A 12,809-nucleotide genomic window follows, 5' to 3' on the forward strand; every position below is an offset into this window, starting at 1 on the left:
CTCCTCCTCCTCCTCCTCCTTCTTTTTTGTTTTTTAAAATTTTGCTTAGTTCTACCTTTTTAGCTTGTCTTTATTCTGTTTTGTTTTTACAGGGGATTTGACATAACTGAATTTCAGCATTTGGATTTTTGGTTTTCTGTTTGTACTCTGTCCAAGGTAACTTCAGAAAATCCATCCCCTAGTCACGAAATGTACTGTGTTTTCTTTTCTATAGTGAAAACATTTATAGTCCTCAAGCAGAGTGAATAAAAAGATATTTACACCTTTTAAAAGTTCCTATTTTGATATTCTTCAGCCACCCTCAGAGATGCAAATGATAGGATGTTTTGATTTGCTAGACTTTTTGGGCTTCTCCAGTCTTTATCAGCTTCAAGAGATGATCTTTGTTCTTACTCGCTTATCTTCAAAATCAGCGAAGTAACATCTTCCTCTTTCTTTTGAACCTTTATTTCTGTTGTCACATCTCCTCCTGAATATACTTACTACAAGGAAATGGTAAAATTTAGGCTGGTCAGTATACTAATGGATACATGAAATGAAACATCATATAGTATCCCACTACGGTGTTACAGGGAGGGATTGAAAAATACAGTGAATGTTTAAGTTAAGAAACACTGTGAGAAAAGACACTTTGTCATGAATCCCCCTCAAAATACCTATCCCCCACTTCACACACACTGATTCCACCATTCTTGACGGTTTCTGAAGGAGCTCTGGAGCCCTTTTTCCTGAGCATCTTTACAAGGTGTGATAAAAAATACTTGAGTGCTATGTGCTGTCTCATAGAAAGGCAGCCCCTAAAAACACGACAGTGCGTCCTCATCTGCCTTAGTCACCAGATCCATCACAGTGTGATTTCTGACTCTTCCCAAAGTCAAAATGAAAATGAAAGTAAAAGTTTTTAATCAGTTTGCGACATTGGGGCAGCAAGGACAGCGCAGCTGAAGACACTCAGGAAAGAAGACTCCAGAGCTGCTGCAGAATGTGGCAAGGACAATGGGACCAGTGTGTTTGGAGGGAGGGGCTCCATGTGCCTTTTACTGTGACCATTTTAAAATTTATACATAACCATATTTAAAAAATAACACTTTGTATTATGTGCTAGCCAAGAACTTAATAATTGAGAAGGGCCGGGGATTTAGCTCAGTGGTTCTGCTGCTTGCTTCACAAGTGCAAGGTCCTGAGTTTGATTCCCAGTAACACACACACAAAAAAAAAAAAAAAAAAAAAAAAAAAAAAAAAAAAAAAATTGAGAGAAGAGGATGTGATCCTAACGTTCAGACCCTCTCTGGAGCTGCCAGGCTGGGCTGGTGCCTGTCTCTGGAGAGTGGGGACCACGCTGTCCAGCACCTCCCCACTTCATTAAGAATCTTTACAAGTCCTGTGAAAAGCAACATTTCCCCTCCAAAAAGACAAGGAAGAAGGGAGAAAAAAGTTTGCATGAAGCCAAAAGGGCAAACCCGTTTCTACTCTTCTGTTGTGCTGTTTGGATCCTGAAAGTTGATTCGACTTCAAGGACACAATTCTGAGAAAGCTTCCACCAACACCTGCACCAGCCCACTTACTCCCGTTTTCTGTTTACATCGGTTTTGTCATCACTTAAGCTCTGTATGAATCACTACCATTTATAAAGCTCAAACTGTTCTTTAGCGATCAGGGAGTTGAAAGGCAAGCTTTAATAGAAAGGAAAAGATATTTTGTTAGCAATTAGCAGGCTTGATCTCTGTCATTCCAGAATAAAACCAAAACACTCGAATCACAAGCTGTATTCTTGAGATTGATTTCATGGGATCGGTCAAGAGGAAGTCTGAAAAGAATCGTTTTTCTCCTAACACATGCAAACAGCCAGTGGGTAAGAATAAGCCCAGTGTTGAGGTGACCCCAGAGCTCTGGCCTGGGACTGGGCAGCCTGGGGTGAATGGCTCTGGACCCCAGGAACTGAGGGCTCTGGGGGGAACCATGTTCCTGTGAGCCAATTCTTCAGATTTTACACTAAAAGAGGTTTAAAGAACATTGTGAAATTTTAATCCTAGAAACCAATTCATCCTCCTCACGTCAGGCACCTCAGAAGGTCACTGCCTGTGCAGAGCTGTCTGGGAACTGGCGGGGCATAAGCAAGTGCTGCCTCCCGCCACGGCAGGCACAAGTCAACGAACGCTCTGTGACATCACAGCTCAGGCGCTCTTGCTGCCCTGTCCCTAAATGCTGGGCTGTGTCCCCTTTGGAAATGATGCTCAGGGACGAGGAATCACTTGAGCCTGGCAAGAATTCCTGTTCATCACCAGTGCTAATCTCTCTCGGGTATCCCACCACAGTGGTGGAAGGCCAGGCACCTACTGAGACCTCCTCAGCATGGCGTCCTGTCCCCATTCCATCACGGTTGGAGCAGCGGCTGGGCTGCAGCAGGCTCAAGTGCTGTGGTTTCTGTGTGCTTTGCCCCCACAGCTCTAAGGTTGGCGGCCGGTTCCTGGCGTGGTGTCCAGGGGGCAGGAGGGTTCAGAGATGGGGCCAAGGGGAAGTCACTGGCCCCCTGCACCCCTGGAAGAGGTTGTGGTGGCTCTTATGGAAGAACCTGCTCGGTCCTCCTGGAAGGTTGTTATACAAGCAAAAGCCAACCCACCAGCATGCCAGCTTCCCACCACCCCCACTGCTGTGACACCCTCAGCACAATGCCTAAAGCACATGTATGGAACCTGCAGAACTATGAGCAGAAGAGACCTCTGCTCTTTGGAAAGTCACCCTGCACTGGGTATTTTGTTATGGCAATAAAAACAGACCAATACACCTACCGTAGCTGGGTTCCAACCATGTGGCTCCAGACCCCAGGAAGGACCCAGTCCTTTTCCTGTCTGCTCACACCCAAATACCAGGACCACACCAGACCTTGGGCTATTTACTTGGGCAGGGAGGACCAGTGGGTTTAGAGGAGGGGCCTGGTTATAGAGCAGGCACTTAAAGAAGAAATCGAGTTCACTGCTGTTTCTCCAAGGAAAACCAAGACTGACATTAATATTTCAACAAACATTAGCGGTCCCTGGAGCTGAATCTCGTTCCTAGACATGAGTGACACTTGACATACATTGCACCAATGTTAACCACCCTTCGATGTGGCAGGAAGTAAAAAAAGAGACTAACAATAAACTGACCCTTAACTTGGCTAGAGAAGAAAGATCTTACTAGAGATTTAAGGTACAAGTATTTTTATGACACAGAATGATGGAAAACTTATATCTTAAATTTCTCTTAAAGAGGGACCTTACCACCATGGCAGAAACACAGAATCTTGTATCGCACAGGTAGAGGTAATTTATTCCCAGCTGAAACTGCAAATCCATAGATCTGACCAACCATGAATAGAAAGTATGTTTTTAAAAATTTCATGTGCACTCAACATGAACACGTGCTGACTGTTTTTTGCTCCCTAAACAGTACAGTACAGCAACGATTCCCATAGCATTCACATTGCCCTTGGTATTGTAAGTCATTTAGAAACGTTCTAAAGCACACAGAAGGATGTGTGAGCTCTGTGCAGGCATGGCACCCTTTTATATAAAGACTTCGAGCATCCACAGGTTTTGACTCCCATGAAGGATCCTGGCACCAATCTCCCTCAAATACCAAGGCATGAGGGCACTGGCAACAAGTTCAGTCACCTTCTATATGGCGAATGTTAGCACAGTTTTTAGTCCTTCTCTTTGGAACTCACAATATGCGACTCTCCTGGATACCTCCAGTCTGACATCTGTCTGCCCTTCTTCCCTTGACTCTGGAAGTTTCTCTTTTCCTTCTGTTCACCAGCTCACACTGTGGCATAACTATTGGGACTCACAAGGGTTTCCTAAGAGGCCTTCCATCATCCAATCTTACTGGGATGGCTGGTGAAGTGGGTCAGTGGTAGACAGTTCGCCTGGCACGTGCAAGGCCCTGGGTTCCATCCCCAGAGTCACAGGTGCATGTACACACACACACACACACACACACACACACAGACACACACTCTCATGCACAGATGGAGTCTTCCTAGGTGAGGTCCACCCCAGGGCTTCTGTCTCATCAGAGAGCTGGTCTCTCCTTCAAAGGACTGTCAGACTCCTCTTCCTGGATGTCACCAAAGACATCAAACCACAGTTGTCTAAAACTGAACATATCCTCTCCATCCACAAACTGTTCCCCATTGCGCCTGCTCTGTGGATAACATCACTGCTTTCACGGCTCATGTCTAGATTCCCCCCACAGCATCAGGTCATCATAGGTGGGGTTTTTTGGAGCTGGCTGGATCCAGGGTATGTGAATGTAGATTAAGGGTGTGTGATAACTAAATTAGTGCACAGATTGGTTTAGCATAGTTCTGGGTATGGATAATGGAAGCCTTACCCTGGATATGGGTGGCACCAATCAATAGGCTGGCAGTTTAGCTGGAATATAAAGGGAGAGAGAGAAGGGAGGCTGCTGCTGCTGCTTGCTACCTTCTGCCTGCCACACCATGAACTGTTTCTCCTCCATGATGCCCCTCTGCCATACTACTCTGCTTTGGAACCAGTTAGCTATAAACTGAAACCTCTACAAACTAAGCTTTACTCCTTTAACTTTGGTTATTGGGTATTTTGTTTCAACAATCAGAAAAGTAACCAAAATACCCGTCCTCTACCATCTACCCAATGCAAAGACTTAGAATTTCCTCTCTTTTCTGACCCTCGGCATCTAACAACAGATCTTCATTTTCCATTCATTGTTTTCCCTACTCAGCCTCCAGCCCTGCTTCCTTTGCCAAGCCCCAGCATCCTGGTTTACACAGTCCTCTTCCCTCTGCTGCTCATGCGCTAGACTGCTAGCAGACCATTCTGACTCTATCCCTCCCCTCAAAGGTTGCTTACACCACTGCCTATGGAATCAGCCTGCAGGTGTTGTGCCTTCTGTGACCTGTCACATCTTCCAAGGGGAAGGTGTGTCATTGCCCAGCCCTTCCCCCAGTCCAGTTTGACACCTAGACAAGCAGGTTGACCATGTCCCGTCAGTCCACCTGGGGGCCAAAGCAGACTGGTGGAACCAATGACATTTCTGTTTGGTGTGGCTGGTGTTGCTTCTTAGATGACTGAGACAGGTGGGCCGTACAGATCCCAGGCCAAGGCAGATGCACAGCAAACAAGAATGCAAGTTTCATGTAGGATTTTGGGCACTGAGATGAAACAAGCCACACACTCAGCATTTCTTGGTGACTGCGGGTTTCTCTTTTGAACCTTAGCTTGGTGTTCCCTCTAGGTGAAGGAGGCAGCAGGAGGTGGTGGCTGCCATGTGCACCAGGATTGAACTCATTTGGAGAACAGCAGACTCCTGGGGCTGCACCGTCAGTTACCTCAGCTGGGACACCCCTGGCTGAGGGACTGGGGCCTCAGTGGCTCTGTGACTTTATTGCTTGGGGCTGAGTGCAGCTGCCACCTTGAGCTTCTGACCCTTGTGAGTCTAATAGTTCTCCTGGCCTACATAGGGGCCTTTGGTTTATCAAATGTTTTGCAGATATGATTACAACTGCTCATTCTGCAGAGAAGGAAACCGAATCTCAGCTGTGGAAATGTCCTGTCCCAGTGCATGCCCTGGGCAGATGGGGTCATGGGGAAACAGCCAAGGGTTTCTGAATTCTCCTTTATAACTTGTGTTGACGCCCAGCATGCCTGCTCTACCCTAGAGAGAAGGACCAGGAATGAACAGCCTGGTGTGTTGTTCATGCTCTGCGAGCGGGTAGCCAAGCCTTTGAGGAAAATGCTTTTACTCAAGTCTTCTGTTGCAGCCCCGGAACTCAGGATAGCATTGGGTAGAACCCCAGGAGACTTGGAGATCCCTGTGGACAACCCAGGCGAGAGAAGTCGTGCACACCAGGCTGCAGCTACGTCCCCAGGATCAGGAAGGTCACCTGGCCAGTTTTCTGGTGGGCGGCTCAGCAGCAGGACAGAACAGCATGCAGAGCAAGCACACTGGATCGGCTTCTCTGCCGAATGACATTAGACCCCACTTGGCCGGGGGAGTGTAGGTATGCTTGGCTCTGGCTCCTGAGCCAGACACAGAGGCCTGCCTGACCGTGGGCACCCTTCATGGAGTGAGTGTCAGCAGGTGGCCACACCACTCCCAGCCTTGGTTTCCCTATGTGCAACCTGGAGGCAATAAGAGTACCTGTTTATCTATCTCATGTGTTATCTTTGGTAAAGTGCCACAGGTTCACTGCAGCCGGCGGTCGGCACATGTCACACAGAAGTGCACACACACACACAGACACACTCACAGCCTGCTTCAGTCCGGTGGATTCCAAGAGAATGCGGAATGAAGTGTGAGTACTTCAGCATACTGCGTCTAACTCCATTCCACGAGTAAGCTGGATGTTTTCACACAGAGGGCTTTGAGTGGCCCCTGTGAGGGGACCAGAACCCCATGAACACAGTATCTGTGAAGGTTTCCTTGGCCTTGGTTACTTGCAAAGTTTATAGGCTTGAATCTGAGCCCTGGCACTCCTCTCAAGGGTTCTTAGACTGGCCTGCTGCAGACTTTTCTTTATAGCTTCTGAGCTAAGCATGGTTTTGACTTTTTTAAATGGTTGAGGAAAACGTCAAAAGGAGGGCGCACTGTGACAAGAGAAAACATGAAGATCAGCGTCTGTTCCTCGGTGGCCTCTACGGGTGTACACAGCCCATTTCCACCTCAACTGCAGCTACTTCTGTGCACGATGGCTGCAGAAGTGAGGCGTGACAGAGACTGCCCTGGGCCTGCTGGCCTGAAATGTTTGCTGTTGGCTTCTTGATAGATGTTTTCCAGCCTTTGATTAACATGGCTAAATTACTTCATTTGTGTAGGTCTCAGCTTTCCCTTCTGGAGAATGGAGAACAAGAGTCTATCACGGTGACAAAATATTTAGGGAAATCAGCTTACAAGAAAGAAGGATTATTTTGGCCCACAGATGCTGAGGCATCAGTCCATGATCAGTAGCTCCATTGCTTTTGGGCCTTTGGGAGGCAGCACATCTGGGTAGGAGCATGTAATGGAGAAGAGTGCTCGAGGAGAGGAGGGAGGAAGAGCCCTAATTCTCCCAATCCCATTCAAGGCCATGCTCCCAGTGACCTCACTTCCTCCCACTGGGCCCCCTGTCCTAAAGGTCTCGTGATCTCCCAGTAGCCCCATAGCCTGGGGACCAATTTTTGATACCTGGGATTCTGGGGACATTTATCCAAACAGTAGTCATTATTGAAGCACAGGAACCGAGTGCAGACCAGTGAAGCCAAAGGGTGACCCATATGACAAATTGCTGGCACACAATAGCCGTGGCATGAGTCTTGCCCCCTCTCCTCACCTTCTCCAGGCCTCCAGCAGAAGACACACACAAAGACACAGTCCCACATCACTTATTAGTGTGAGGACGTGCTGGTCTCCCATCCATGATGAGAGGCCAACTATGGCATTGCTGTTGCTTTGCATGTCCTACAGTCATTCTGAGCACCTGAGTGGGAGGCAGAAGCTGCATTCAGAATTGTGAGGGAGGCGAATTTTGTCTCCTCATAGTTACCTACCTTCTCCTGGCCTGTTTCCTCCCATGTAGCAGCTATCTATTACAATAATGATGAGGCACAACGAACAACTCCGAAAATTTCAGTGTGCTTCTGAAACTCCACTGATGTGGGTGTATTCAGTCACATTTCTGCATGTGGTGGGGCTCTGCCTGTCCTGACCTCACTTGAGGTCATACACTTCCTCAGCATGGATGGTGGGTGCTCCTTGCTCTAGACCCATGTGTCTTTCATACCCCAAGAGAGCATGTGTAGACATGTTCTCATGGCAACTACAAAGGTGCAGGAGCCTTCAAGCCAATTATCAAGTGCATCTCAAGGCTCTGCTTGCATTTCACCTGTTCATTGGCCAAGGCAAGTTGCAAGGCCATGCTCAGAATCAAGCTGCTGAATCAAGTAGTTTCCCCTCATGTGAGATTTTGCTTTGGTGATTTCAGTCACATGAGATTAACTACGGTCTGAAAATGTTAAATAAAAAATTCCTAAGCTTTAAATTGAATATTGTGTTGCTTGACTTCTCCACTGATGGAAAAACTCCTGATGCCCACAACTTTAAAGAGGAGAGTTTTGTTTGGCTCATGATTTCAGAGAGCTCAGTGTACAGTCACTGGCTCTAAAGACAGAAACATCATGGTGGAAGGGCATGACGGACCAAGGATGTTCAGTTTCCAATGGCCAGAAAGCACTTTGGGGGAATAGTGGACCAGGAGAGGGGAGAGGGAGCAGAGATAGACCCCAACGCCATGCCTCCACGGCCCACTCAGACACATGCAGAGTGTGCTCTGCTAATTCCCTAGGCAACTTCCAAGCCAATTAAGTTGACAGTTAAGCTTAACTGTCACATTCCACCCCTTGCCAACTTTGACAATCAAGCACATATCCTTAAACTATAATCTCCAAATAAAAATGATGCACATAGCAAGTTCGGAATTCCAGCTAATATGATACAACTGAAAATGCAATGATCTCTTCGCCAAAGTCTCAACAGTTTCAGCACTGCTCAAAAGTCTAAGTCAAAGTTTCCTCTGACATTATCAGCTGTGAACCTCTGTAAAATTCAAAGAGCAAGTTACTTAATTTCAAAAGACAGTTGCACTGCATAAATACTCCCGTTCCAAAAGAGAGGAATAGAGGGACAGAAAAGAATTGGACTAAAGCATGACCAAAAGCCAGCAAGGTAAACGCTAAATCCTATAGCACTCTGCTTGTTATTCAGGATGCACGTTGGTGAGGTGTGAGTGCCAAAGAGCTTGAGTGGCTCCACCTCTCTGCCCTTGCTGCTCACAGTGCACATGGTCTTTCTCTTAGATTGGCTCCACTTGCAGCCTGCAGCTTTCTTGGCAGATGTTTCACCTTCCTGGTGTCTAACTTCCTGGGGCTTCTGCTACATCACTGGCTTTATTCCTACAGTTTAATGTGTTGCCCTTTCAGGAGCTCCTTGCCTGGCCTTTCTTTGAAAACCTGGAGGGAAGCCTCCCTAACCCCACAACTCTTGCATTCTGTGTACCAGTAAAACCTGCATCACATATACAATGCCAAGGTTGGCTGCCAGCCTAAGTGGTAGTCAGGGCATATTTGACTGGGGCTCGTAGTGTTCTTTGAGTGCCTGAATGGTGAGCATGGTGAAAGGAATCTTGGGGAACCAATTCCCTAAGAAGTCTCTTCTCAAATGAAAGGTTTATACTTTTGCTCTTTAGCCTGCGATGGGTGGATTTTTGCTGATTCCTGAGATGCCCTCAAGGTATCTCTCTTCCTCTTCCTCCTCCTCCTCTTCTTCCTCTTCCTCTTCTTCCTCTGGCTTCTTCTTTTGGTACCAGGGACTTCCAGGGATTGAACTCGGGACCTTGGACTTGTGAGGCAGGTGGTGGCACCACTGAGCTAAATCCTGGGCCCAGTATCTCTTTTTGCCTCCAAAGCACAGTAAAACCTTGATTTGCAAGCATAATTTGTTCCAGAAACAGGCTTGTAATCCAAAGCACTTGTATATCAAAGTGGATTTTACCATAAGAAATAATGGGAACTCACATGATTTGTTCCATAACCCAAAAATATTCATATAAAATGATTACAATGCTGTAATATAATACATAATAATAAAGAAAATACAAATTATAAAGAAAAATAAACAACTAACTTGCCCTTACCTCTGAAACCTTCCTGACTGGTGTGAGGGAGACAAAAGAGAGGAAGTCTATTGTGTGGGTTGTCTTTCACCACCACCATCTACTGGCTCAGTGGAATCTTTTTCTTTTTGTGCAACTTTAACAAGGCACCTATCCAATGACACTTATTTTTCTCTCTTTTTAAGGATTTTGTGGTGATGTGACATTGCATTGATGTTAACCAGATTCATCATTTGTACTGCTGCAGCCTCATTCGGGAGGCATTTTCTACAAAATTTTGCAGTTTCCCACATTTTACACTGCTCCCTAGTCTGATTTGACGTGAAGGATTCTTCTCCCTTATTTCTCCTCTCCCTCCGCAGACAAGTTCTTCCCCATAGTTATGATAATTAATTGATTGTGTCAACCTGAGTAAGAAATGCCCAACTAGATTAGTTCATTTATAATTCTGGGGGTGGAAGATCCACCTTAGGGAGGATTGTTGTCAGAATCGTATAAAAGGGAAAGAAAGAAGGAAGGATAACTTCTGTTTTTTTCAAGGAGCTCCTGTCTTTGCCTTCTCCTTGGAAGCAGTCTCCTGGCTTCTAGTGCAGACTCTTCAGCCTCTAGTGCAGACCCTTCAGCCTTCTGATATGGACTCACACAGGACTCTACACAGAGCTCCAGGCCTTCAACTGGATCCTTCAGCTCTGCAGCACACAGACAGACCTTTTGCACTCTTCTACACAAGACTTTGTGGGTGGCCACTGTAAGCCAACCTTGTAAATTCTTATATGTTTGTATATCTTGGATTAAATCTGTTTCTCTAGTAAGCACTGACTGATACAATAACCTCTTACTGTTGGGAGACAACCACTCACAATCTCACAGTGAGAAAGAGAAGAACTATTGGCTCAATTGTGATCCCACAACACTCGGCATCACTGTACTCGTATTGGAAGACACTGCTCTTTTATCAAGCTAAATTTTATTTTAAAAGTTTACTCATCTTGTGGAATACTCATAGGACAAGTTACTTGCAGTCCAAGATTTTATTGTACTTGGTTTCCTTTCAATGGCCTTAGTCTCTTCAGCAGCCATACCTCCTTTAACCTCAACTTTCAGGATAAGATGAAAGGTTTTTAAAAAGTGTTTTTGCTTTGTCTTTTGCTCCTGACACTATACACCTGGCTAAAAGCAGCCAGCAGTACCCATACTACAGCCTGAATGTTTAGCTGCCTTGACATTTCTTCCACCAGATTAATTAGTCCACTGCCCCTACTTTCAGCCTCCTACAAAGTCACAGGACATGAACAAATATACACAAAATTTTGCCTCTAGTCCAGTTGCCAATAGAGTTCTTATTCCCATTTGAAACCCCACAAGCCTGGTCTTTACTGTCCACATTTCTATCAGCCTTCTGGTTTTTTGAGCTCTGCCCAAAATCACTCAATTGGCTCTTATAGCTTATAGAATTTTAGGCCTTCTCTAATCCATATCTCCAAACATTTCCAAAGTCTTTCCACAAACCAATTCCAAAGGCATCTGAACAACATGGTCAGGTATAGTCACAGCAATAATCCCACTTCTCTGTTACAATTTATTTAATACAGATTAGTCAACTTTCCCACTGCTATATATAAGAAAAAGTACCTGATACCCACAACTTGAGGAGTGGAGGCTTATTTGTAGAGTCTAGTCTATGGTCAGCTGGATCTAAAGCAAAAACATCATGGTGGAGCACAGCTGCTCACTTCATGGTGGCCAGGAAGCAGAACTGAATAGTACCAAAGTGGAAGGGGCCAAGGACCATGTATAGACCCTAAGGTCATGCCCCTGTGACCAGACCAGACACACCCAGAGCATAGTTGACTAATCCCCTCGGTAGCTCTGGGCCGAGCAAGTTGACAATTAAACTTAACAGTCACACGAATCATTCTGAGTAGTAGCATGAGGTCTTGTGCTACCCTGCCCAGGATGTGGATCACGCTTGTGCCCAGTGTTTGTTTCCTTGTTGTATATGCTACCCTCTGATGAGTCACTTAATCGGTATCATGATTATCAGAACAACTGTCACTGTATCTGCTGGGTCTCCATATACCCTCAAAGCCCCATTTGGTCAGAGGTGGCTGAATCTAGAATGTGTGATACTGGGATTAAGGGTGTGTGATTATTAAACTGCGACACCTGAGTAAGTGGTTTATCACCACCCTAGTCCCGGCAGTCTAGATGGGATGAAAGAGGCAGAGGTGTGATGAAGCTCTCTCTTGCTCATTTTGCTGTCTTCCACCGCCATGAACTGAAGGCCGCTGGTTGCCTTTGCTACCTTCCGTGTGCCATGCTGTTTCCCCTCTGGAGCTCCTGACTCGGAGCCAGCTGATAATGTATTAAAACCACTAGGAACTATAAGTTTAAAAAAAACAAAAACTTTCCCCTTCAACTTTGGGTGCTGGGTATTTTGTCTCAGCAATGAGAGAAGAGTAATGAATACAGTATCATAGTACTTTTGTTCTACTCAAGAGTGGCCCCATAATTCAAGACTGGTAGCGCTGGCTATTTGGACATGTCAAATAGAAGTGAAAAAGTGGAAGTTTCTGTTTTAAAAAGTCCAGATTTTAAAAATCATATGCTGAGGTTGCTATGATTTATAGTACAGTAAGATATTTTGAGAAAATACAGATTTTTATGACTTTGATTATAGTATATTTTCATGATCTATTTTATACCAATTATTGTTGTTAATCTCTTACTTTCCCTGATTTATAAACTGAACTTTATCATAAGTATTCATGCACAGGCCGAGACATAGTATGTGTAGAGTTCAGAGCTGTCTATGGTTCCAGGCATCTGCAGGGAGACTGGAATGTGTGTCCTAGGGACAGGGGTGGATGAGTCTACCCTGCCTCCTGATGGGACAACTGTGGTCATCTGGGAAGGCGTGGCTAGCAGGGGGAGCGCAGCAGTGGCCATGAACACAGCCATGGCATGTGGGTTACCCAGGTTCCTGCTCTCTCACACTCCCTCACCAACTACTTGTTTTTAATGCAGCTTCTAAAGCCCATCCCTAAGCAGTATATGTTTGTAAGGAGGAAAAATAAGTTCAAGTTGCTACAATTTAAATTTTTTTTTTTTTTTTTTTTTTTTTTTTTGGGTGTAATTT

The 12,809-nt window shown here is 45.5% G+C and overlaps 1 protein-coding gene across 1 annotated transcript in view; it reads left to right on the plus strand.

Annotated features, from left to right (window-relative positions):
* The window catches only part of LOC104872733 (disintegrin and metalloproteinase domain-containing protein 21-like), a 47,054-nt gene that overhangs the window by 689 nt on the left and 33,556 nt on the right, over positions 1–12,809 (plus strand).

This window comes from Fukomys damarensis, unplaced genomic scaffold, assembly GCF_012274545.1.
Source record: "Fukomys damarensis isolate Sample0158 unplaced genomic scaffold, DMR_v1.0_HiC HiC_scaffold_30, whole genome shotgun sequence".
In the NCBI taxonomy this organism is placed as follows: domain Eukaryota; kingdom Metazoa; phylum Chordata; class Mammalia; order Rodentia; family Bathyergidae; genus Fukomys; species Fukomys damarensis.